This window comes from Drosophila tropicalis, unplaced genomic scaffold (genome assembly GCF_018151085.1).
Source record: "Drosophila tropicalis isolate 14030-0801.00 unplaced genomic scaffold, ASM1815108v1 contig_483, whole genome shotgun sequence".
Classification (NCBI taxonomy): Eukaryota; Metazoa; Arthropoda; class Insecta; order Diptera; family Drosophilidae; genus Drosophila; species Drosophila tropicalis.
Genome location: NW_027172951.1, coordinates 177917 through 201766, shown reverse-complemented (window position 1 = coordinate 201766; position 23850 = coordinate 177917).

Here is a 23850-nt window from a genome sequence, read left to right as displayed (position 1 = left end):
GCCTCGGATGGTAGTTAGGGTAAATAAAAAAATAATTCCCAAAACTATTTTGTGTCTTATACAGTGTTATTATAGATATGGCGTAAGCGAAGCAAAGTGAAGGTTGAGACATTTATAATTGTCAACATCGCACTTTCGCTTATCCTGCCTCCCATTTAATCTAGACCCTACAAACCGAACACGTGGAGGATTATAAACCTAGAAGGATGTATTAAAATGGACAAAACCTAACCTCACTCAACACGTTATGTAATGGAATTATTTTCAAATACAACTAAGGCTTTTAATTTGCCTTAGTAGATTTTTTATTCGTCTTCGGAACGGACGAAATAATCAGGATTAAGTGAAATGAGTCAACATAAGGCTCCACAGTAGTTTAGAATCTATTTTAAGTTAAGTTTACATTGAATTTCCTTTTTTTGTTGTTTGCTGGCTAAATGGTTCAATTCTAATGGAAATGGAATTCAATGGCAGTGTATATTTTTGTTAGTTAATAATTTTCATTTTTCAGATCTTGAGTATGCATGTAAATTCACAATTTAAGATGCTTTAAAGCTTTCTATTTTCAACAGCTACAACAACACAACGAAAGATCTTTCTACGTGGGAAAAATTAACAAGCTGTAAGTGTATCTAAAACCAATATTCATAATATTTTTATAAATTTAACTGATGTAATGAATTTATTCGGGTGAGCATTAGCATTTAATACATTGTCAATGGACATATATGTAGGAAATGAAGTGTCAGGCAGGCATAATCATGGCAATCGTTTGGTACCGAGTGAGCGAGACAGAACGACACGCAGCGGCCGTACCTATCTGGTCGACTCACTCATGAAAATAAAGCAGCGTCGATCGGAAAGCACTCGCAATCGTACTCTCGCCTCGATCACATCGCACACCCAAATTTGTCGCTAAGGCCATTATAATAATTAATAAATATATGTATTCTAAACACAAAGAAACATTGTTAATAAATAATAAAAAAGTTTAAATAAGGAAATCACATCCTTAAATAATATTGAATTAAATAACCAGGAATATTCCAATTCTACAAACTGGGGGCTCAACCGAGATTTCTGGCCCAAGACAATTAGTGAAAACCGTGTGTGTGTGTGTGTGTGAAGTTCGCAAATGAACAGAAAATTGTTAAAATTGCATGCATTAACGTGTAATATATATACAAAGTCAAGGTTGTTGGCGAACGAATTTCAAACGACGCAACCACTACAAGTTCAAAAAAACTAGTGGAAGTTGTCGTGACTGTACGAGAGGCGACGAGTGGACGGTGAGACGGTGAACGGTGGGACGACGCAAGAAGAGCGTCACCCAGAATTTTGGCGCCGTTTCGGCAAAAGTCGGCGGCTGAAGTTGAGAGCAGCTCGAGAAGGGTGGTGACTCGAGAGGAAAAGAGAAAGCAGACAGCGGACACGAAATTGATGAAAATTAGTGTTCACTGTGGAAGCAGACAGACGGAGAGAGCAGACAGCGGACACGAAGTTGATGATAACCAGCGTTCACTGTGGAAGCAGACAGACGGAGAGAGCAGACAGCGGACACGAAGTTGATGATAACCAGTGGTCACTGTGGAAGCAGACAGACGGAGAGAGCAGACAGAGGGCACGAAGTTGATGATAACTAGTGTTCACTGTGGAAACGGAAAATCAAAGGAGAACAGAAAGCGGAGAACAGAAACCGTTACAAAAGCAGACGACGCCGACAAGACCAAACGAGAAGGCAGCAGACACGAAGTTGAGACAATTGGTGTGAAAGCAGACAAAGAGAGATCACGAGAACGAGTGGAAAACAGCCGAGTGAGTAGCGACAACAGAGTGAGTGGCAACAGAGAGCGAACCGAACAGTTGCTACAGAGATATTGAGTGGCCCCATAGAGCAGGACGACTATAGTTTGGTGAGCTGTTTAATTAATGTCTTGAGTGTGAGTTACTTTGCTTGCACAGCGAAACCAGACCGGTGGCAAAAATATCGACGAAATTGATGCGAGCTGCAGAGAGCACATTTCTAAGAATCGTCTGAATTAAACCATAACCTAACACAATTTGACCTACATTAACATAGTGTGTAAATCTTGTTAAGTCGTAACAAATTTGATTGATTGATACTAACTATATATTAATATACCAATCTTGTTAAGCAATATAACTGTAATTGAGTGAAATGGATCGAGGTGAGATTCTAACGTTGCGTATTGAGGAGTTGCGCACTAAATTGAGAGAGTTAGGGCTAGAGACTACAGGCCTTAAAGCAGAGCTGCAAACGCGTCTACTCGCTCACTACGATCTAATAGAAATTGAGAATAACGGGCAGGAGGCAGATTTCGCCTCGGCTAGAACAATTCGAGAAGTCCCGAACACAGATGGGCAAAGGTCATGGTTCACACTAAAAGATGTGGAGGGAAGCGTTTTAGAGTTTTGCGGTTTAGGTTCGATTGCTGTTGTACAATGGATTAGGGGGCTAGAAGAATGCGCTTTAACCGTCCAGTGGAGTCAGTTACAGCTTTTTGTGTATGCAAAACAATTGTTAAAGGGAGCTGCATTATCGTTTATACGTAGTAAGAGAGATATTTGTAGTTGGGAGTCCCTGAAAGTAGCTGTGAAAAACGAATTTAGAGTAAAGGTTTCATCAGCAGAAGTTCATAGAAGACTGAGCAATCGACAGTTAAAGAGAGGTGAGAACTTGTATGAGTTTTTGTATTCGTTAATGGAAATCGCAAAGCCAATCGATTTGGATGACGAAAGTTTAATCGAGTATTTCGTAGAAGGTATACCAGACATGAGAGCAAATAAGGCATTATTGTATCAGGCGAGAACAGTGGATGCGTTAAAAGTTCAAATAGAGACCTACTTAAAATCCTATGATCCTAGAAAGTCGTCAAAGAAAACAACATTCGAGTCATCTGTTCACGCAAGCAAGGTAGAGATAATAGAGAGAAAAATTCGACAACAAAAGATGATCGCAAATGTTTTAAGTGTGGTGATCCTTAACACATGATGAGAGACTGTAACAAGAAAACGTTTACTTGTTTTAAATGTGGCAAAACAGGCCATCGTTCGTTTGAATGTAAAGATAAAGATACCACCAAAGTTGAAAGCACCAATGTTGTAGATGATAAATTAATAAAAGCATCAGGTAAATTTACTGATTCGGGTTTGGAGTTGAAAGGAGTAACTTATAAATCGATTAAGTTCAACGGTCTAATTGATACAGGAGCAAATTTGAGTCTCATACGTAAAAGCGTGTTTGTTAAACTCGGAATTAAGTCACTAACTGGATATTCGAAGACTCTTACAGGCATTGGTGGAAGTCATGTGATGACCTTCGGTAGTTTTAGCATAACTGTCAAGATAGATGGCATTGAGATGGAAGTCGAGTTTCATATCGTTCCTGATGAAGACATGGCATATGAGGCAATTTTGGGTAGAACCATATTAGATCACGTCGTACAAGAATGGTTAGAGGAGAAGATAATAAGGCCAAGTTTTTCCGAATATGCTTCGCCTGTTGTACTTGTAACAAAGAAGAATGGGAAAAAGCGTCTGTGCTGCGATTACAGAAAGCTAAATGAGAAAGTGGTCCGAGATAATTTTCCTATGCCACAGATGGACACCGTATTAGAAAAACTTCAAAGTGCGTTGGTTTACACTACTTTAGATCTAACAAACGTGTTTTTCCATGTTCCTGTTGAGGAAAAATCTCAGAAGTACACTGCATTCGTAACTCAGAATGGTCAGTATGAATTCCTGTACGTACCATTCGGAATTTCCAACTCTCCAGCAGTTTTTACCAGATTTATAATGGCAGTAATGACAGAATCAGTAAAGAATGGAGATGCAGTGGTGTATATGGACGATATAATTATACCAAGTGTTAGCTTGAATGATGGTCTAATTAAACTTAAAAGGGTGTTAAAGATAGCTGCGGAAAATGGGTTGAGAATAAACTGGGAGAAATGTCAGATACTGCATAGTAAAGTAAATTTTTTTGGGCTATAAAGTTGAAAATGGAAGTATTAAGCCAAGTAAGGAGAAGACTGATGCCGTTTCAAGATTCCCGATCCCACATGATAGGAAGTCAGTTGAACGATTTTTAGGGTTAACATCGTATTTCCGTAAATTTATCGAAGGATACGTAGTAACAGCAATTGAACTTAGCATTGATCAAAGGTCCTGTTTTAAAGCTATACAATCCTAAGCTAGAGACTGAAATTCACACTGATGCCTCGAAACACGGTTTCGGAGCTGCGCTTTACAGAAAGATTCAGAAGATGGTTTATTCCATCCGGTACAATATATGAGTCGGAAAACTAAACATTGCGAAGAGAAGTATGATTCATATGAACTTGAGGTTTTAGCAGTTATTGGAGCATTAATAAAGTGGAGTATATATGTGTTAGGATTGAGATTTAAGATTGTCAAAGATTGTAATGCGTTCAAGATGACAATGAAAAAGAAAGAGGTTCCGTTGCGTGTAGCACGTTGGGCAATGTACCTACAAGATTTCGATTATCAGATCGAACATCGTTCAGGTTCAAAAGATGCGGCATGTGGATGCCTTGAGCCGTTTATCTTGTTTTTCTGCTAACTGACACTATAACCCATAAATTAAGGGAAGCACAGTTGTCAGATGATTGGACCAAATTGATTAGGAGCTTAGTTCAACAGAAAGAATATGAAGATTTTTACATTGAAAACGAAATATTGTTAAAGGACCCTAATCGAGAACTTATTGTCGTTCCCTCGCAGATGGAAAAGGAAATAATACAGATTGCACATAAACAAGGACATTTTGGAGCTAGACAGACTCAGGATATCGTAGAAAAATCGTATTATATTCCAAAATTAAAAGAGAAGGTAGTCCGTGTTGTTGATTGTTGCGTGGAATGTCTTATTGTTAATGCCAAGACCGGCAAAAAGGAAGGATATTTGATGCCAATAAGTAAAGGAGATCAGCCATTGATGACATATCACATTGATCACGTTGGCCCGATGGAGGTCACAACAAAGCGTTACAATCATATACTTGTTATTGTTGATGGGTTCTCTAAGTTTGTATGGTTGTATCCGACTCGTGGAACAGGAGTCGAGGAAGTACTTAGTTCTCTTGAAAGGCAGGCCATAATTTTTGGTAACCCGATGAAAATAATTTCTGACAGGGGAGCAGCATTCACGACCAATGCGTTTAAGGAATATTCTAACAGACAGGATATACAGCATTTACTGATAGCAACAGGTGTACCCCGTGGCAACGGCCAAGTAGAAAGGATGCATAAGATAATAGTTCCAATGATTTCAAAGTTAAGTCAAGAGAATGAGGGAAACTGGTACAAGTATGTAGGTCCTGTGCAACAATTTATTAATAATACTGCTCCAAGAAGTACAAGAGTTACACCTTTTAAGATTTTGACAGGAATAGAGATGCGTAGTCCTGATGATCCCAAAATGAGAAAGCTGATAACCGATTCGTTAATAGAAGAATTAGACTGTGGTCGTGATGAGATTAGAGCGGAGGCTCGAAAGAATATCGATGAAATACAGCAGGAAATGAAAAGAACGTTCGACAAAAACAGGAAATGTGAAAGAAAATACAATTTAAACGAGATAGTGGCGATTAAATGTACGCAGTATGGGACAGGTCTAAAGTTGAGAGGTAAATACTTAGGACCATATAAAGTTACGAAGGTGAATAGGCACGGTCGATACGACGTCGAGAAGGTTGGCGACGGTGAAGGACCTTGTAAGACCTCAACAGTGGTTGAGTTCATGAAACCTTGGCTAGGATCATTCGGGTCGAATAACTTGTCAGGACAGCCGATTGTAGGAAATGAAGTGTCAGGCAGGCATAATCATGGCAATCGTTTGGTACCGAGTGAGCGAGACAGAACGACACGCAGCGGCCGTACCTATCTGGTCGACTCACTCATGAAAATAAAGCAGAAGCGTCGGAAAGCACTCGCAATCGTACTCTCGCCTCGATCACATCGCACACCCAAATTTGTCGCTAAGGCCATTATAATAATTAATAAATATATGTATTCTTAACACAAAGAAACATTGTTAATAAATAATAAAAAAGTTTAAATAAGGAAATCACATCCTTAAATAATATTGAATTAAATAACCAGGAATATTCCAATTCTACAAACTGGGGGCTCAACCGAGATTTCTGGCCCAAGACAATTAGTGAAAATCGTGTGTGTGTGTGTGTGTGTGAAGTTCGCAAATGAACAGAAAATTGTTAAAATTGCATGCATTAACGTGTAATATATATACAAAGTCAAGGTTGTTGGCGAACGAATTTCAAACGACGCAACCACTACAAGTTCAAAAAAACTAGTGGAAGTTGGCGTGACTGTACGAGAGGCGACGAATGGACGGTGAGACGGTGAACGGTCGGACGACGCAAGAAGAGCGTCACCCAGAATTTTGGCGCCGTTTCGGCAAAAGTCTGCGGCTGAAGTTGAGAGCAGCTCGAGAAGGGTGGTGACTCGAGAGGAAAAAAAAAAGCAGACAGCACACCCAAATTTGTCGCTAAGGCGATTATAATAATTAATAAATATATGTATTCTTAACACAAAAAAACATTCTTAATAAATAATAAAGTTTAAATAAGGAAATCACATCCTTAAATAATATTGAATTAAATAACCAGGAATATTCCAATTCTACATATATAGAGCAAAGTATTTCTAGAAAATGGAATTGGTGAGGATATAAGTGTTATCACGCCACATAAATGTATAATCTTTTTCTTTTTTTTTTTCTTTTAATTTTTTTGACTAATGTTAAAAGTTTAATTATAGTAAAGTTAGGAAATCATGAATATTAAATAGTAAATTAATCATTAGTAATAAGAGACAATTTGCAACATTTACAACCTTTATAATCGGATTTGTACCGAGATTCAGCTATTTAGATAAACTGTTATGTAAATGAACAATTTTTGTAGATCAAATTGATCTAATCTATAGCAAGATGATGCTAATTATTTTGAATAGTTTGAATAAATTTTAAGTTTATTATGAATCATTGATTTCTTTAGTTCCCTGATGTAGAAGGAGAAGTCCTAGCTTTCGTTTTGGGAGTCTGCGATAACTTTCGCTGGCAGGATCATGGTAGGGTGGGTACAGACGGGGAGCGCAATTATCATCTATAGCGCCTGCAAGAAATGATGTCCGAAACTCTTTTGTATTCTTCTCTAATAAAAATCCAGGCAAGGGTTTCGGAATAGCCGACATACATAAAATATGACGTTCACAAAGAACCCCCCCCACAGGCTGTTTTTGCTAGTTGTTAATGAATCCCATTGAGAAGTCAAATGCACAGTTATCGACAGTTACAGAGTGCCAACCAGGAGTGCTATTTTATTTTATTGATATATATGTGTAGTTCTCTTTAGCTAATACATATATAAGGCGCGATGTCCTAATTTAATTGAGATTTTGTCGTCATGTGTCAGGTTTTATTACATATTTTGCGCCCAACGTGGGGCCAGTTACGAAAGGTCCTAGAAAAGTGGTCTTACTTTTTAGGGCAAGAGGGGTCCCCCTGGACGAGAGGTTAAAATTTTTTTTCTTTACACTTTGTGTTGGGTAACGGCTGCGTCCTTGCGGAGCCCCAAACTGCTCGCTTTATATGATGCGGCCTTCGGATGATTTCCACCGAGGCGGCTTAGAGGCACTTGCGATTTGGAAGGTCTCTCTCTCTCTCTCTCGTTCGTTCCTTTTTCTTTTAGCAAAGAGAGTCTGGCGTCAGTTGGAGCCCAAACATTCTCCCCCCTTTGATGATGTCGATCTTCATCATCAAATTCACATCCGGAAGACTCCTGCGAAAAGAAAACTGAAACGAAAAAGTAACAATTTAACGCTTAGGTGTAGGATTGGTGTCATTCTCTATCCAATTCTCCTGAATAGGCAATGGACACAGTTTGGCTACCGGTCGTTTCATGAGTCCCTTGACTGTCTTCAAAGTCACCACTCTCACTAGTCCATCGGGTCCTGCATGTGTCTCCATAACCCGACCTAGAGGCCATTGATGAGAAGGGAATCGCTCGTCCCTGATGAGCACTATGCAACTGTTAGATTTTCCTTGGTCTGCAGCCATTATGGTCTCCTTTGTAATCGTGATAAATATTCCATCTTCTCCAAAACTGTTGTGCATAATATTGACAATTCTTCCATCGATCAATCAGAGTACCCTTAGCCAATTCCGGAGCAGGAGGTGCTAAAGGCGCTTCACCCATTAGAAAGTGACCAGGTGTTAATACCATTAAATCGTCAGGATCATTTGATAGGGGACATAACGGTCTTGAACTTAAACAAGACTCAATCTGTGCCATACCATTAAATCGTCAGGATCATTTGATAGGGGACATAACGGTCTTGAACTTAAACAAGACTCAATCTGTGCCAACACAGTTGCCATTTCCTCGAATGTTAAAAATTGTTCTCGAAGAGTTCTCTTCAGATGATACTTCATGGACTTCACTCCAGCCTCCCACAATCCACCAAAGTGTGGCGCTGATGGTGGGTTGAAATGCCAGTTGATTCCTTTTCTCAATAATGTTGGCGCAATATGTTTCGTAATGTACGAAATGTAATGACTTCACTCCAGCCTCCCACAATCCACCAAAGTGTGGCGCTGATGGTGGGTTGAAATGCCAGTTGATTCCTTTTCTCAATAATGTTGGCGCAATATGCCGGTTTGTCCACTTGCAATTTTTTGTTGGCTCCAATGATTTTAGTACCGCAGTCACTATAAACGTCTGTGCATAGTCCACGTCTGCCAATGAAACGGTTAAATGCTCCTATAAACGCATCTGAGGTCAGATCTCCAACTGGTTCCAAATGAATGGCCTTCGTCACTAGACATACGAACACAGCAATATATCCCTTCTGGGATACACGTCCTCTTCCTTTGCAGGGCGAAATATTTACAGGTGCAGCGTAGTCCACTCCAACGGATGAGAATGCTCTAGAAGGACGTACCCGTACTGCTGGTAACATTCCCATTTTCTGACCTGCAAATTGAGGCTTCATCTTGAAACATGTGATACATTTATGAATTCCAAACCGAACTGCATTGCGTCCATTAACAATCCAGAATTTCTTCCTTATAAAATTCAGCGTTAGTGAGGTTCCATCATGCAAGGTGCAAATATGACTGTAAGATATGACCAGATCTGTGAAAGGATGTTTATACGGTAATATATAAGGATATTTTTCATTTATGGGCAAACAGGGAATCTCGAAGCCTGCCTCCGAGACGTAAAACACGTTCGTTCGAATCAAAATACGGATTAAGAGACAGTAGTATGCTGTCCTTTGCTATTAGCCGTCCTTCCGATAGCGCCTTCCATTCAGAGTCAAAACAATCCTTCTGCACCATCCTAATCAATTCATGTAGGCCCTCTTCTAATTCCACAATTGAGAGTCCTAATCCTCTTCGTTCTACCACAGATGTACGACAATTATATACGAAACGTTTTATATATGATATAATCCAGACGAGTCGTGTATACGATAAATACTTGCTGATAAATGCTACACTTGGCATTTCTTCCACTGATATCTTATGGCAGGTCACCTTTCTGACTTCAGTAACAACAACCGACAACGAATCCTGATCAATATTATTACAAGGCCATTTGATGTCCGATCCTTGTAACCATGATGGCCCATGCCACCATAATTCACACGATGCCAACTTGGTTGCACTCATGCCACGGCTTATATAATCTGCAGGGTTATCTTTCGAGGCGACATGTCTCCATTGCCTTTCGTCTGAGATTTCCAGGATTTTGTTTATTCGATTGGACACAAATACTTTCCAGTTGGAAGCTCCACCACGGATCCAACTGATGGTTATCATAGAATCTGACCAAAAAATAGTGTTCGAATAATTAATGTTAATTCTTAGATTCTCTTTTAGATACTTATACATTTTGGATGCTTCAAGCGCAGAACATAACTCTGCCCAAGGTATGGTTAGTTGTTGTTTAGTTGGCGATACTCTCCCCTTTGACAATAGCAACTCTGTGTGATACTTATCCTCTCCAATTGGGAAACGCAAGTATGCCGCAGCTCCATGTGCTCGTGACGAGGCATTGCAAAACAGATGCAGTTCAGCCACACCAATCCGCTTGATTCTCGATGCTCAGCTGGTATGTTCTCTTATAGCTTTGGGCAATTACTCGCCCACTTCCGTAGTGCGAATGTACCACTACGAAGCATTCCAATCACTTGGTTCTTGACATCCTCCGTTCCTGCAATACTGTCGGCACCAGACAGTATGTCATCTACATACATTTGATGATTTATAGCATCCACCGCCAGTGGATACTTCTCGCATTCATCCAAAGCTTATTGTTTCAAAACAATCATGGCTAAATAAGGTGCGGAGCTCGTTCCAAACATTAGTGATTATGTGGCAGAAGATGCCTGAACAACGGATTCCATATGGAATATTAATACATCTGTAAATTTTTTTCAACATCCGCCATAAATACCCATTTTAGCCCTCGCCAATTGAGAATGACTCCTTGAAGTAGTACGTGCAATTTTGGACCTATTGCTAGAATCTCATTAAGTGATTTTCCATTACTCGTCTTTCTCGATCCATCGAAGACAACTCGTACCTTAGTAGTTGATGACGATTCCTTTATGACTGGGTGATGCGGTAGGTAACAATGATCGACTCCCCCCAATGCAGAATTGCCCGTCTTGCTAGCCCGTGACGTTACACGTTCCATTTGACCCAGCTCCAGATACTCATTTATCGTGCCAACATAAGCGTTCTTCAAACTCGCATCGGTACGCAACCGTCTGTCCAGAGAATGTAAACGTTTTAGCGCGCTCTTAAATGATTTTCCAATTACCATTGATTCGTCCAAGTAAGTAAGAAAAGGAAGACGAACAACATATTTCCCAGACGGCATTCGGCTATGTGTCTTAACGAAGAAATCTTCGCACCAGTTATCCTCTACTGAAACCGCACGTGGCTCCTCGTCGAATTGTTCTAGCTCCCAAAACTTACATGGCAATTGTTCAAGTATCTCATCAGCTTCATTTTTTCGTACCGTTATGGTGTAGGACGATCCCCTACCAGCTTCTTGATTCGTTTTTCCTGATACAATGTATCTCAAATTTGTATTTTGCGCCAGAGGCATACCACGTATTCCTCGATGCACTTCTCCTAACACAGCTCATCGTAGATGTCATTTCCCAGCAAAATATCAACTCCTTGTGGACTGAAAAAGTTAGTCGGCCAACGGTAAGCCCTTCAAATGAGTCCACTCTTCATATGGCAGTCGTTTGATTGGCATGCGCTTACTCACTAGAGGTATTACTGACGCGAGCAGCTTGTATTTCGTATGTAGGTTGTAGATTGATCTTATGATTAGCTTCACCTCTGCTGCCGCATCTGTAATTTTTGTATCTGCTAATCCAGTAATCTGCTGAGCTGCATTCTCTGAATTGAACGAAACTTGTGAACCTTGATCCAAAAACGCTCTAAACTGTAAGGGATAGCCTTCTATCGACTCTACCCACACCATTGCTGTTGGTAATAAAACCTCGACTTTATGCCTTACCGCAGTTTCTGTTGTACTCTTTCCAATTAAAGCATTCGCAGATGCTGTTGGGATAACTCCATTCCTTAGTGTGCCAAGCGACCTCTCGCATCCTGACTTGTCTACATGGAGTAGTGTATGATGCCGTCCTTGACATTTTTCGCAATTTACCGCACTGTCACATGCATCTATTCGGTGATTTGGTCTAAGGCATCTAAAACACATTCGATGTCTCACTACACATGCATTTCGTTCCGATAGCCTCATCTCCTGGAATATCCTACATACTCAGATAAGGTGTGCATCCCCTTAACACACAATGCATAGGTCTGTCTCTCGAGTAACAAATGAAGCCTTTGTGTAATTCTGGTTAACTCGTAACCCAAGTACTTTGCATTCCGATGGCTATCCCGTGATAGAGTTCCCTCGATATTACCTGCTGACGCCGTAATCATTGTTCTGTACTGTGTTTCAAGATACTGACTGAGCTCCTCAAAGCTCGGCAGATTCTGAGTTGAAGATATTGACCGCTCCCAATCCACTCTTAATTGATTCGGTAATCTCTTCATCATGTAGAGCGGGAAGTTTGCACAAATCTTCTCAAACTTTCCGTATCTCCATATTTTATTGGTAATTGCTGATCGAACACATCCATGTAATGTTATCATACAAATTTATCAACATTCTCCAAGCCACTTCATAGTTCGCCGCTATTAGCGTTAGATGTTCAATAACCTTAGCTGCGTCTCCAAACAATGAATCCTTCAAATAATGAAAACGATGTAGGTCCGTCAGCTTGTCACAGTGGTGTATTCTTGTTAAAAACACCTGCTTAAACGCCGGCCATTCAATAAATTTCCCGCTGAAAATAGGCAGTTTAACTGTTGGGAGTTTCACTTCCTCCAAACTTGGTCCCATTTGTTCATGCACCGTCTGATGCAAACAAGACTCATCAAATGCAGTCGACGCCGGGATTCTCCGATCCTTTTGTCTCTGCAACTCATTTCGAATCTCAGCTACTCCCATTATGTAGGTTTCTTCGAAACAGTCTCTGATGTCTTTGTCAAAATATCTGCCCTTTATCTCCTCATTATCTCGTTCTTGCACCAGTTGGTGATGATTGCGCTGAAAATCTGCGTGAAGGTGGGCCATCGAGTCCAATCTGGCTTCCAGATGACTCTCGGTATGTCCCGACTCCTCCGATTTATACCGCGCTAATGACTTCTCCAGCGAAGTGAGCAATGTGATTTGCTCCGTAGTCAATGGTAATAGTTTTTAAGCCATAATGATCACCTACCCAGACACATCAACGTTAAATTGTACTCACCCGAATCAGTCTATCCACTGGCAATCACACTCCAAATGCAATCGCCAAGATCATTTCTCCCTGATTTCGGCACCAAAAATATGTTGGCTAACGGCTGCGCCCTTGCGGAGCCCCAAACTGCTCGCTTTATACGATGCGGCCTTCGGATGATTTCCACCGAGGCGGCTTCGAGGCGTTTGCGATTTGGCCATTCAGAAAAGGATGATATTGGGAATAGATTTTTGGAAAGCGAATTCAGAATTCCAGATAGTGAGGAATTGTGATGCAGAGGGACATGGCTGGGACAACTGTTTAGAATTTCGCACTATATTTTGTTACGGGCGTGGCTCGAAAAACGTATATAAGCCCCAATGTAAAAATTGTATCGCCAAGAAAGCGGAAAACTTAGTGAACGGTCCATCTGTGAAAGCTCGGATGGCCCCGAAAAATCTCTAACTGAAATATTACCGGCTAGCTCAGAACCAATAGAGCAAGCAAACAAAATACCAGACCTTACGATAAGACGCCAGTTATATCGTCAGTGAAACCTTATCGAGAACGTTTGAGAAATTATCTCAAAGTGCGTGGTGGAACTTTTGGACGCAACCCAATTTCAACCCGGTCACGACCAAAGAGATCTACTATGCGATTGCGAACTTTTGGAAAGTATTTAGACAAACTAAGCGTTTACTTATTTCGTCAATGATTCATAAAAAGTCGGATGGAAGATTGTATGCGGAAGTATCATTTTTTAAATTTTCGTGAACAAGGTCTTTTATCGACTCGTCTTTTGTCGACTCTTTTATTGACTCTGGCATCAGAAGATTGGTCAAAGTATCCAAAGTCTCGTCGTATTTCTTCCCAAGTTAAAACAGCGGATGGACAAGACCAGTCATCGGTTTCATTACGCTGGATATTACCTATAAAAACAAAACTAGACCGATAAAGTTATTCATCATACCATCCATTCAGAAAAGGATGATATTGGGAATAGATTTTTGGAAAGCGAAATCAGAATCCAGATAGTGAGGAGGAACAATCATACCCATTATCTGACGGCCAAAAGAGACAACTTCAAGCCATTATTTCATTATTTCCGTCATTTGAAAGGAAAGGGCTTGGGCGAACAACGTTGACTAAACATAATATAGATGTCGGATCGGCAAAACCGATTAAGCAAAGGTCTTATCCTGTATTCCCAGCAGTGGGAAAATTAATGTATAGCGAAGTTGATCGTAAAAGCATTGCAGTCAGTTATCAAACGAATCTAATTCATTTTTAACTACGTTTGGAGTTCAGCATACTTATACAGCTGCATATTCCCCTCAATCAAATGCTTCAGAGAGAGTAAATCGCAGTGGTGTAATGTAGAGGAATTTCAGATATTTTAAAATTCAACTGATTTCGATTATTTAGTATTCTTGGTGTTGTTATCGATATTTACTGAAGTGGTGAGAATCGAAATTTAGGTAACCAGCTGAAAAAAGAGTGAACTAAGTGGCAACACCACACAGCTGATCGGTTTGTTATGCATTGCTTTACATTATTTTTCTATAAATGGAGTTTGGATAAAACAATAAGAAAAATAAGGCAAAAGAGACTTATTGGACAGCGTGGTTTTTGGAAAAATGTTCTTTCTTTCCTCCACGTGAATTCCAACTGATCGTATTTGTCCAAAATGTTAAATAACCCAATAGGGGAGTGCATCATAACCCCTAAGCGTGTGCGAAAAACAAATTTTATGCGTGTGTATATGTTCAAGAGATTGATGTAAGTTAATTTCATTGCAATAATTCTCGAATTATTGTACATTTAACTTATGTATTTTCTCTTTACCAGCATCGGAAATAGTTTCCATCAAGTATTTGCAATTTTTCTAACAGATTCGCCATACTTGACATTTTCTTTGAGACACCTGTCTTCGGCAGACTTGCCCCCAGCAGTCTCAAAATTTGTGTGAGTAAACTGTTTGCGGCAGTCAAAGGCTTGAACCGACGATCGATTGTGAAAATCCGAGAGTTGAATATATTTAACCTTTGCCTCGGATGGTAGTTAGGGTAAATAAAAAAATAATTCCCAAAACTATTTTGTGTCTTATACAGTGTTATTATAGATATGGCGTAAGCGAAGCAAAGTGAAGGTTGAGACATTTATAATTGTCAACATCGCACTTTCGCTTATCCTGCCTCCCATTTAATCTAGACCCTACAAACCGAACACGTGGAGGATTATAAACCTAGAAGGATGTATTAAAATGGACAAAACCTAACCTCACTCAACACGTTATGTAATGGAATTATTTTCAAATACAACTAAGGCTTTTAATTTGCCTTAGTAGATTTTTTATTCGTCTTCGGAACGGACGAAATAATCAGGATTAAGTGAAATGAGTCAACATAAGGCTCCACAGTAGTTTAGAATCGCAAAGTGCGTGGTAGAACCCAATTTCAACCCGGTCACGACCAAAGAGATCTACTATGCGATTGCGAACTTTTTGGAAAGTATTTAGACAAACTAAGCGTTTACTTATTTCGTCAATGATTCATGAACTGATTCATGAAAAGTCGGATGGAAGATTGTATGCGGAAGTATCATTTTTAAATTTTTCGTGAACAAGGTCTTTTAGATACCGGCGCGAACATAAGTTGCGTGGGATCGACTTTGGCATCAGAAGATTGGTCAAAGTATGCAAAGTTTTGTCGTATTTCTTCCCAAGTTAAAACAGCGGATGGACAAGATCAACCAGTCATCGGTTTCATTACGCTGTATATTACCTATAAAAACAAAACTAGACCGATAAAGTTATTCATTATACCATCCATTCAGAAAAGGATGATATTGGGAATAGATTTTTGGAAAGCGAATTCAGAATTCCAGATAGTGAGGAGGAACAATCATACCCATTATCTGACGGCCAAAAGAGACAACTTCAAGCCATTATTTCATTATTTCCGTCATTTGAAAGGAAAGGGCTTGGGCGAACAACGTTGATTAAACATCATATAGATGTCGGATCGGCAAAACCGATTAAGCAAAGGTCTTATCCTGTATTCCCAGCAGTGGAAAAATTAATGTATAGCGAAGTTGATCGTAAAAGCATTGCAGTCAGTTATCAAACGAAAATTGATTCCTAAAAGGTAAACTCTAAACTTGTTCAAGGCCTCAATGACTGCTAGAACTTCCAGCTCATAACTCGAATACTTGCGGTGTGCATCTGTAGTCTTCTTACTCATAAAATAAACAGCGTCTTCATCTGATTTTTGCAATAGAACAGCACCAAATCCACCTATTGAAGCATCTGTATGAACTTCGGTTTCGTATTTCTGGTTATATATCTTTAAAACTGGATTTTCGGTTAACTTTTTCTTTAATAAATTGATAGCATGCTTTTCTGCTGCACCAAGATAGAATTTGTTATTGGATTTCAACAAGTCTGATTGCAATGATTGCGTAGTTGGGTATAAATTTTCTGAAATACCCACTTAAGCCCAAAAAACTTTGCAATTGCTTAGGTGTCTGAGGGATTTTGAATTTAGAAACGGCTTCAATCTTTTCTGTTGTCGGATACAACATCTGGTTTTCAATAATATGTCCTAAGAATTGTATTCGTCTTTTCAAAAAATGACACTTCTTAATGTTGAGTTCCAGTCCATAATCTTTGCAGGTAGTAATGACTTCTTTTAAATTTAAAACAGCTTCTTTTTTCATATTTTGCTGGAATTATTACATCGTCTATGTAGGGAAGTGCAATTCCTCGGCGAGTAAGGGGTCGAAATATTGCGTTAATGTGCCGTTGAAACACACCAGGCGAATTGAGGAGCCCAAAAGGTACTTTCTTAAATTGAAATTGACCATTCTGAGTCACAAACTATGTGTACTTCTTACTTGATTCGGCCACTGGTACGTTAAAAAATATGTTTTTCAGATCTATTGTACTGAATACCTTTGCATCTTGGAGTCTATCAAGTTGGTCTTCAATAAGAGGCAGGGGAAAACGATCTTTTACAATTACCTTATTGATGCGTCTAAAATCAATACAAAGTCTCGGTGAGCCGTCACGCTTTTTGACAAGGACTACAGGACTTGTAAAATCTGAGTTAGATTCTTCAATTATATCGTTGTTTATCCACTCATCTGTTTGTTCGTCGACTATTTTGGCTTCTTGAAACGGTAGTCTGCGCGAACGCGAAAAAATGGGTGTTTCGGCATTTATTGCTATGTTCAATTCGATTTGGGTAGACTTTGATTTAACCGGCTTATAGTTTTCTATTAATTCTCGAACTTCAATTTTAGCTTTTTCATCCGCAGCTTGATCTATATTTATTTCGTCATTATTCGCGATAGCTTCAATTTTCATTATATTCAATTCCGAAATCTCGATCTCATTCTCGACATATTTACGCACTGTTAGACCATAACGATTAAAAATTAATTCGGCAAGAAGGCAAATCACCAATGATTATTTTAATATCCATACACTTCATCGGAACATAAAAGTCAAGAACATAGTCATCATTATCGATTTTAATTGATTTTTCGAAATGTCCAATTGGTCTAATTTGATTCTCATCACGATCACCGCCAAATCCAATAAGACTTACACTGCACGACAAAAGTTTTTGCTCACTTAGTTCTTTGAATAAGTCTTCGCGCATAACATTGAATTTGCTGCCTGTATCAAATAAAGCCGGACAATTTATATTCTCTATTAACACTGTTTTACACATAATTTTACTTTGACATTGTAGAGTATACGCATTCACTTTTTGTTCATCTTTTGGTTTAACTTGACTGCATTTACTGGTAATATGCCCACTTAAAACACTTAAAACATTTTCGACCTTTGTCTTTATTGTTGCAATCACTTGCTATATTGCCTTTATGTCCACAACTATAACAGCTGACTTCTTTAATTTTTGATATTACGTTACTTGGCATCTTTTTAACAAAAACACTGCGGTCGACTGTTTTGGATTTTTCACACATTGTTTCATAGCTTCTTAGTTTTGATTTAAAATTCTTTAAGTCATTTGCACCGTATAAAACCGATTATATTGAATTAGAGCTTGATCTTCGATTCTACCGCGCGATGCAATGTCTTTCATTTTATAAAAATATTCTTGCACATTTTCACTTTTGTTTCGCTTTCTTTTGCTCAGATGTTTATGTAATTATTTGCTCGATACGGTCTGCCTAAACTCGCTTAATAGTGCATTTTTGAGTATTGACCAAGAATTAATACCTCTTTCACTGAAAATAAATAGCTTGGCATTGCCTCTTAGCGACTTTTTTGCAAAAACTAATTTCTGAAAATCATTAAAGTCCATCAAAAGAGCCTGATCTTCGAATTCTGTTTCATCGAATGTTCTAATTATGTCCTCTATGTCACGAAAATTCATACCAAAACGCATAGAAATGTCACCGTAACGTTTTTCGTCTCCAATGTTTTTTGTACATCTTTGTGAATTCTCTCTTTCTGTTCAACGTTTTCTTCTGCATCATTGTACACACTACTGTGAGCGGCACTTTCGTTACCCTCTTGGTCGTCGAATTCGTCGCTGCTTTCGTCGTTGCGCTCTTCGTTTTCACAAAACAAACTGCGAAGTTCGTGGAATATATGTGACTGCAAATTCTCTACTTCGTGCCTTATACCGAGTATGTTACATATAGAAACGAGATCACGTTCTGACAAGTTTTGTTCAACGTATATTTTCTTGCTTTCGTATTGCGCGTCATTCTCATCGAAGCTGAATCCAGAAAATTCTCTTAACCGTTGCCGATTATTTCTGTCTCCCTCTCGCTCATATACATATTTATGCAAAGCAGTAATGCTTGCTTTACTGGCACTAGCAATTTTAGCATTAATGAAATTTTTTAAACACGGCATTTTGGTTGTGATGGGGAAAAAAAATTGGGTTATTTTTTACAGCATTTATCGTTTTATATTGTATTAGTCACTTTTTCCTTTAACTTCTTTATACTTTTTTTTTAACAATCTTTTCACAGTTAGCAATCTTTTCAGTTTTCTTTTCACAATTCACTTTTCAGCATTCTCTTTTCACTATTCTCTTTTTACCGATCACGGACGAGCGCCCAATTTTGGGGAATAGGTTCCGATTCCGAAGAAATAAGTAGTCCCGTTTGATTTATATTTAGTTATATGATAATAGGTTTTATTTTAGATTATAATTAGGTTTTAGTAACTATAATAATGAATTGAATGGTAATTGTTTCGTCTTTTGGTTTTTACACGTCTTTCGTCTTTAACACTTCTTTACTTCTTTTAAAAAACTTCTTTACTTCTTTTCGTCTTTAATACTTCTTTAATACACGTGTTCTCGTCGTTGGCTCGTCTTAAAAGTTCTTCCTCGTCTCGTAGCAGCATTGCCACATCGTCGTTTTTGTGGGTCGCTTGCAATATAGATCGCTCATATAGATCGCTTGCCATACCGTCTCATATAGATCGCTTGTCACAACGTCGTTTAACAGCTGTTTGAGGTGGTCTGGCCATTCGGAGTTGCCAATCAAACCCAACATATATTCTTTATCAGCACGACGAGACGAGAGATATCTAATCTCTATATTTATATAAATTTCTATGAATGTCTCTTTTGGATATGCCCCAACTTCATAGGGTCTCCCTCGGGACAAGAGAAGCATCCATGTGTGGCTTTTTTTTTTTTTTTAATTCTTTATTAATTTTGGTTGTAAGTTTTTTTTCGTGAGTCTAGTGAGCTGCATGCCCATTTCTATGTCTTCAATGTATTCTGTAAAATGCTCAAAATTAAAGATTAGAACTTCTAATCTTACTAATTTTTCTTTTTCTTTCTTGAGGTTGTTTATTACTTCTAAACCTTTATTAACAGTGTCTATTACGTAAGTTAATTCGTTTGCTTGTATGCTATTGCCTTCAAGATTATTTATTTTTTCTTCTAATTCATCTTTATCGTCCAGATCAAGAGTACCAAAAAGGTATTTGTATATTGAACGAATTCGGTTAATTTGTATTCCAACAATTTCCCTACTTAGTTTTTTTGTAAAGTAAATTCCTGTGCTTGTTGCATTAAATTGTTATATGTAATGTCTATTAGCGTTAAAATCACTTTTAAATAATGATATTCAAAGTTTGTCGGTAGATCCATAGTTCCTGTTTTAAATATGAAGTAACCGTTTGGTGCTTTTACTGGGTTAATGTCAATGGCTGCATGTTGTTTTTAATGTTAAAAGTAGCATAATGCACAAAAAAGTCATCTTGAGTTGTCGACTTGTAATTAATTAATTGTCGTACTTGTTTTTATTAACTTTCTTTTTTTGTTTTGAATTTTTATTTGTAGTGTCTGACTTTTTGTCCTGTATTTCTTTCTTCAAAATGTTTCTCGTCTAACTGATTTATTTCTCCTGTCTTTTTGAATGGATTTGTCGTTTTTGACTGTACTAATGGTTCTTGTTTAAATCTAGTATTTATTTCAAAGTCGTGTCTATCTTCAATTAAATTGTTTAATTGATGTGTTTTTTTCGTTTGGGTATTAGAGTCGGGGTATCCTGCATAGATAAAAATGTCCTCTGGTGTTCGGTTAGTTGTTTTATGTCTCGTCTTATGGTTGTATACGTAGAGAATTTTTCAAATTTGATTAATTTCACTATTTATAATTCTAAGTTTTTCATTTACTGTTTTATGGAATCTTTGTACGTCTGAAATGCCGTTTTTACTTGATGTGATTTCTAACTTTACATTTTCTTCTTGTAGCCAATTTTTTAGTGCTATACACAGAAATGCTGAATCTTTGTCTGATTTTATTTCTATTGGTTTGCCCATTACAGTGAATACTTTCATAATTGCTCTCTTGGCTTCTAACCAATCTCTAGACTTTACTTATACAAGTGTTGCAAATTTGGAGTAAATGTCAATGCATGAAAGAATTGTAAATTGTCGATCATGTAAAAGTCCATGACGTATTTTTCTCTGATATTTAAAGTTTCAGTGTTCTTACTGGAAAGATATCTTATGATTATATCCCTTGCGTTAGCATTGGTCCTTTCTTTGTATGTTATTTATATGTTTGTTTTATAAAAGTAAGTTGTTGTTTCTGCTTTGTCTTCTGAACCTCTAATTCCTTTTCTGTGGGTGAATAATTAAGTTCATGTTCGTTAAGTGTTCTACTACCATAAGAAATAAGTCTATGGTCCTGTGAGAGGAACGCACCTAAAGCTATATTGCTAGCATCTGTGGTTAGGAAAAATGTTTTTTTTAAATCGGGATATGCAAGTATAGGATCATTTATAAGGAGATATTTTAATTTTTCAAAGGATGAAATATAATTTGGGTCGTTTATGTTTATTTTAGATCCTTTCTTTGATCCTAGAGTTAAAGGTTTTGCAATATGTGCAAAGTTGGGTATAAATTTCCGGAAGAATCCGCATAATCGTAAGAATTATTTAATTTCTTTTGGAGTTTTAGGTATCGGAAATTTTTGAATTGATTTGACTTTGTCTGGGTTAGGTTTTATACCTTCTGTTGTTATTATATGACCAAGGAATGCTGTTTCCTTTTTCAAAAATTCGCATTTGTCGAGTTGGAGATTAGCTTCTCTTAGTTTGTTAAATTTTCTGAGTGATAGTATGTGTTCCTCCAATGAAGTGGAGTACACAATGATGTCATCCAGATAAACAAGGCAATCCTTATAAATAAGGTCTTCCAAAAGATTATTCATGCATTTTTTTAATGGTGCCTGGGCATTTTCAAGACCAAATGGCATACGTGTGTATTCGTAATGGCCATGTTTAGTTGAGAAAGCTGTAATAGATTCATGATCTATTTGAATTTGATGAAATCCCTTAGCTAAATCAGTTTGTCGAGAATTTCGTCCATGACTGGAATTGGAAATTTGTCATCTATTGTGACTTCATTTAGATTTGGATAGTCAATGACTAATCTGAATTTTTGTTTGTTGGAAGCACCTCCTTTTTTTGGAACGATCCAAATGGGTGAACAGTAGGGGGAATTCGATTTTCGAATGAGACCCTGTTCATTCATTTCATTTATTTGTTTGTTGATTTCTATATAAAATGTTTGGGGATATTTGTAAGGACGTTTATAAATTGGGTCCTCATGTTTTGTAAGAATAGAGTGCTTTATTGTATTCGTGAAAGTCAAATTTTCACCTTCGCGGTACTGAATGTCACTGAATTCGTACAAGACTTTTTTTAGTTTTTGAGTTTCTTTGCTCTTTAAATGGTCGAGTCTATACTCATTACTTTCTATTATTTCATTTTCAATCGCAAAATTTGTTTCTGTGTCCCTTTCTGTGGTTGGGTCTATGTTTTGTTCTTCTTCTATTTCTTCAGCATCTCTAAAATAAAATGTATAGTTTCCTAATTTTGCGTATTCTTCTTCATAATTTATTTGTGCTTTGCAGGCTTTTAGGAAAGTTCTGCCTTTCAACATGTCGTCTTTATTAGAAAATTTATGGATATAAAATTTTTGTTCTGTTGGACAAAATTTGCTGGGTGCAAGGAAAGTGACTACTTCCTCCTTCAATCATGTGAATTTTGGAATCTCCTAATTAGGTTTTGAAATTAAAAAGTTTTCGGACATTATATTAATTGAAGAGCCCGAGTCGACTACACATCTCAAAGGTTTATTGTTCATAATTATTCTGATGAAAGACTTGTCCCTACCTCTTCTTCAGATTGTTCCGAGGCACTCTGATGAAAATTTTCGAATGTGTCCATTTTGCTAATTCCACTATTACTTTCTTTTTGCCTTTTTGTAGGCTGGTTTGCTACATTATTTTTCGGATAATTATTTTGCTGTTGATAATTCATTGGATTTTGAGCCCTCTCAATATTTAATTTTTCTTGAAATTCTTGGAAAAGTTTTTGGTTTTGCGTTGTATCGGATTGTTTTGTTTGAGACGGAGATGTACTATTGGGTACAAAGAGTTTTCCACCTTTTTGGTTTTTATTTCGGCTTTGATTTGATTTTCTTATTTCTGTTATGCTATTCTCGTATAACTTCTCTTTGAGCTACTTGCTTCAACTTGCTGACTGTGGTTATATCGTATTTAGCTAACGTCATAAATAATCTATCCGGTAATTTTTTGTTTATTCCTTTTTTTATAGTGTTATTTAAAGCATTTGTATAAAAAGTGGTGTTATTTGTATCGTTTTGTATCGTTTTTATTGGATTTGTCTTCTAATTCTGTTACAAACTTACGAAGGTTTTCTGTGTTGGTGTTGTAGAGGCGTCGAAAAAGTTCCTCACAGGGGTTCTGCGTCTTCAGTTCATTGATGAGGAGTGACCTTAGTTCCGGCCAGGTGTTGGCTTGTCTAATTTGTGAGAGCCGTTGTGCCTCTCCAGAGAGCTGCATCTCGATTGCACTGAACAATATGTTATGTTGCCTTATATCATGGGTTGGATATAAGTGCATAATGAAATCTATCCTCCTTATGAATGACGTCAGATTCTCTGGTGCTCCATCATAGTTTGCCACCAGTCTTTACGAAGACAGTGTTTGATTGAGATGGGCTTCGGTAAGTTCTACAGCCATTTTGTTTCTTCTTTTTATACCCTTGCAAAAAGGGTATATTAATTTTGGTCAGAAGTGTGCAACGCATAGAACGAAGCATCTCCGACCATACAAAGTATATATATTCTTGATCAGCACGACGAGACGAGTTCAAATAGCCATGTCCGTCCGTCCGTCCGTCCGTCTGGATCAACCAAACTCCTCCTAGACCGTAAGAGCTACAGAGATGAAATTTTGCACGTAGGCTTGTATATACTGCAGGGGTTGTATATCTCGGATTCAGCCGGATCGGACCACTATATCATATATATAGCTCCCATACAAACCCCAAAGTCACGAACAGTGACTTTTCTCAATAACTTCGTTATTTTATATGCCATTATCGTGAAACTTAATATAAGAGAGTTTATTACGCTTATTAACGACTG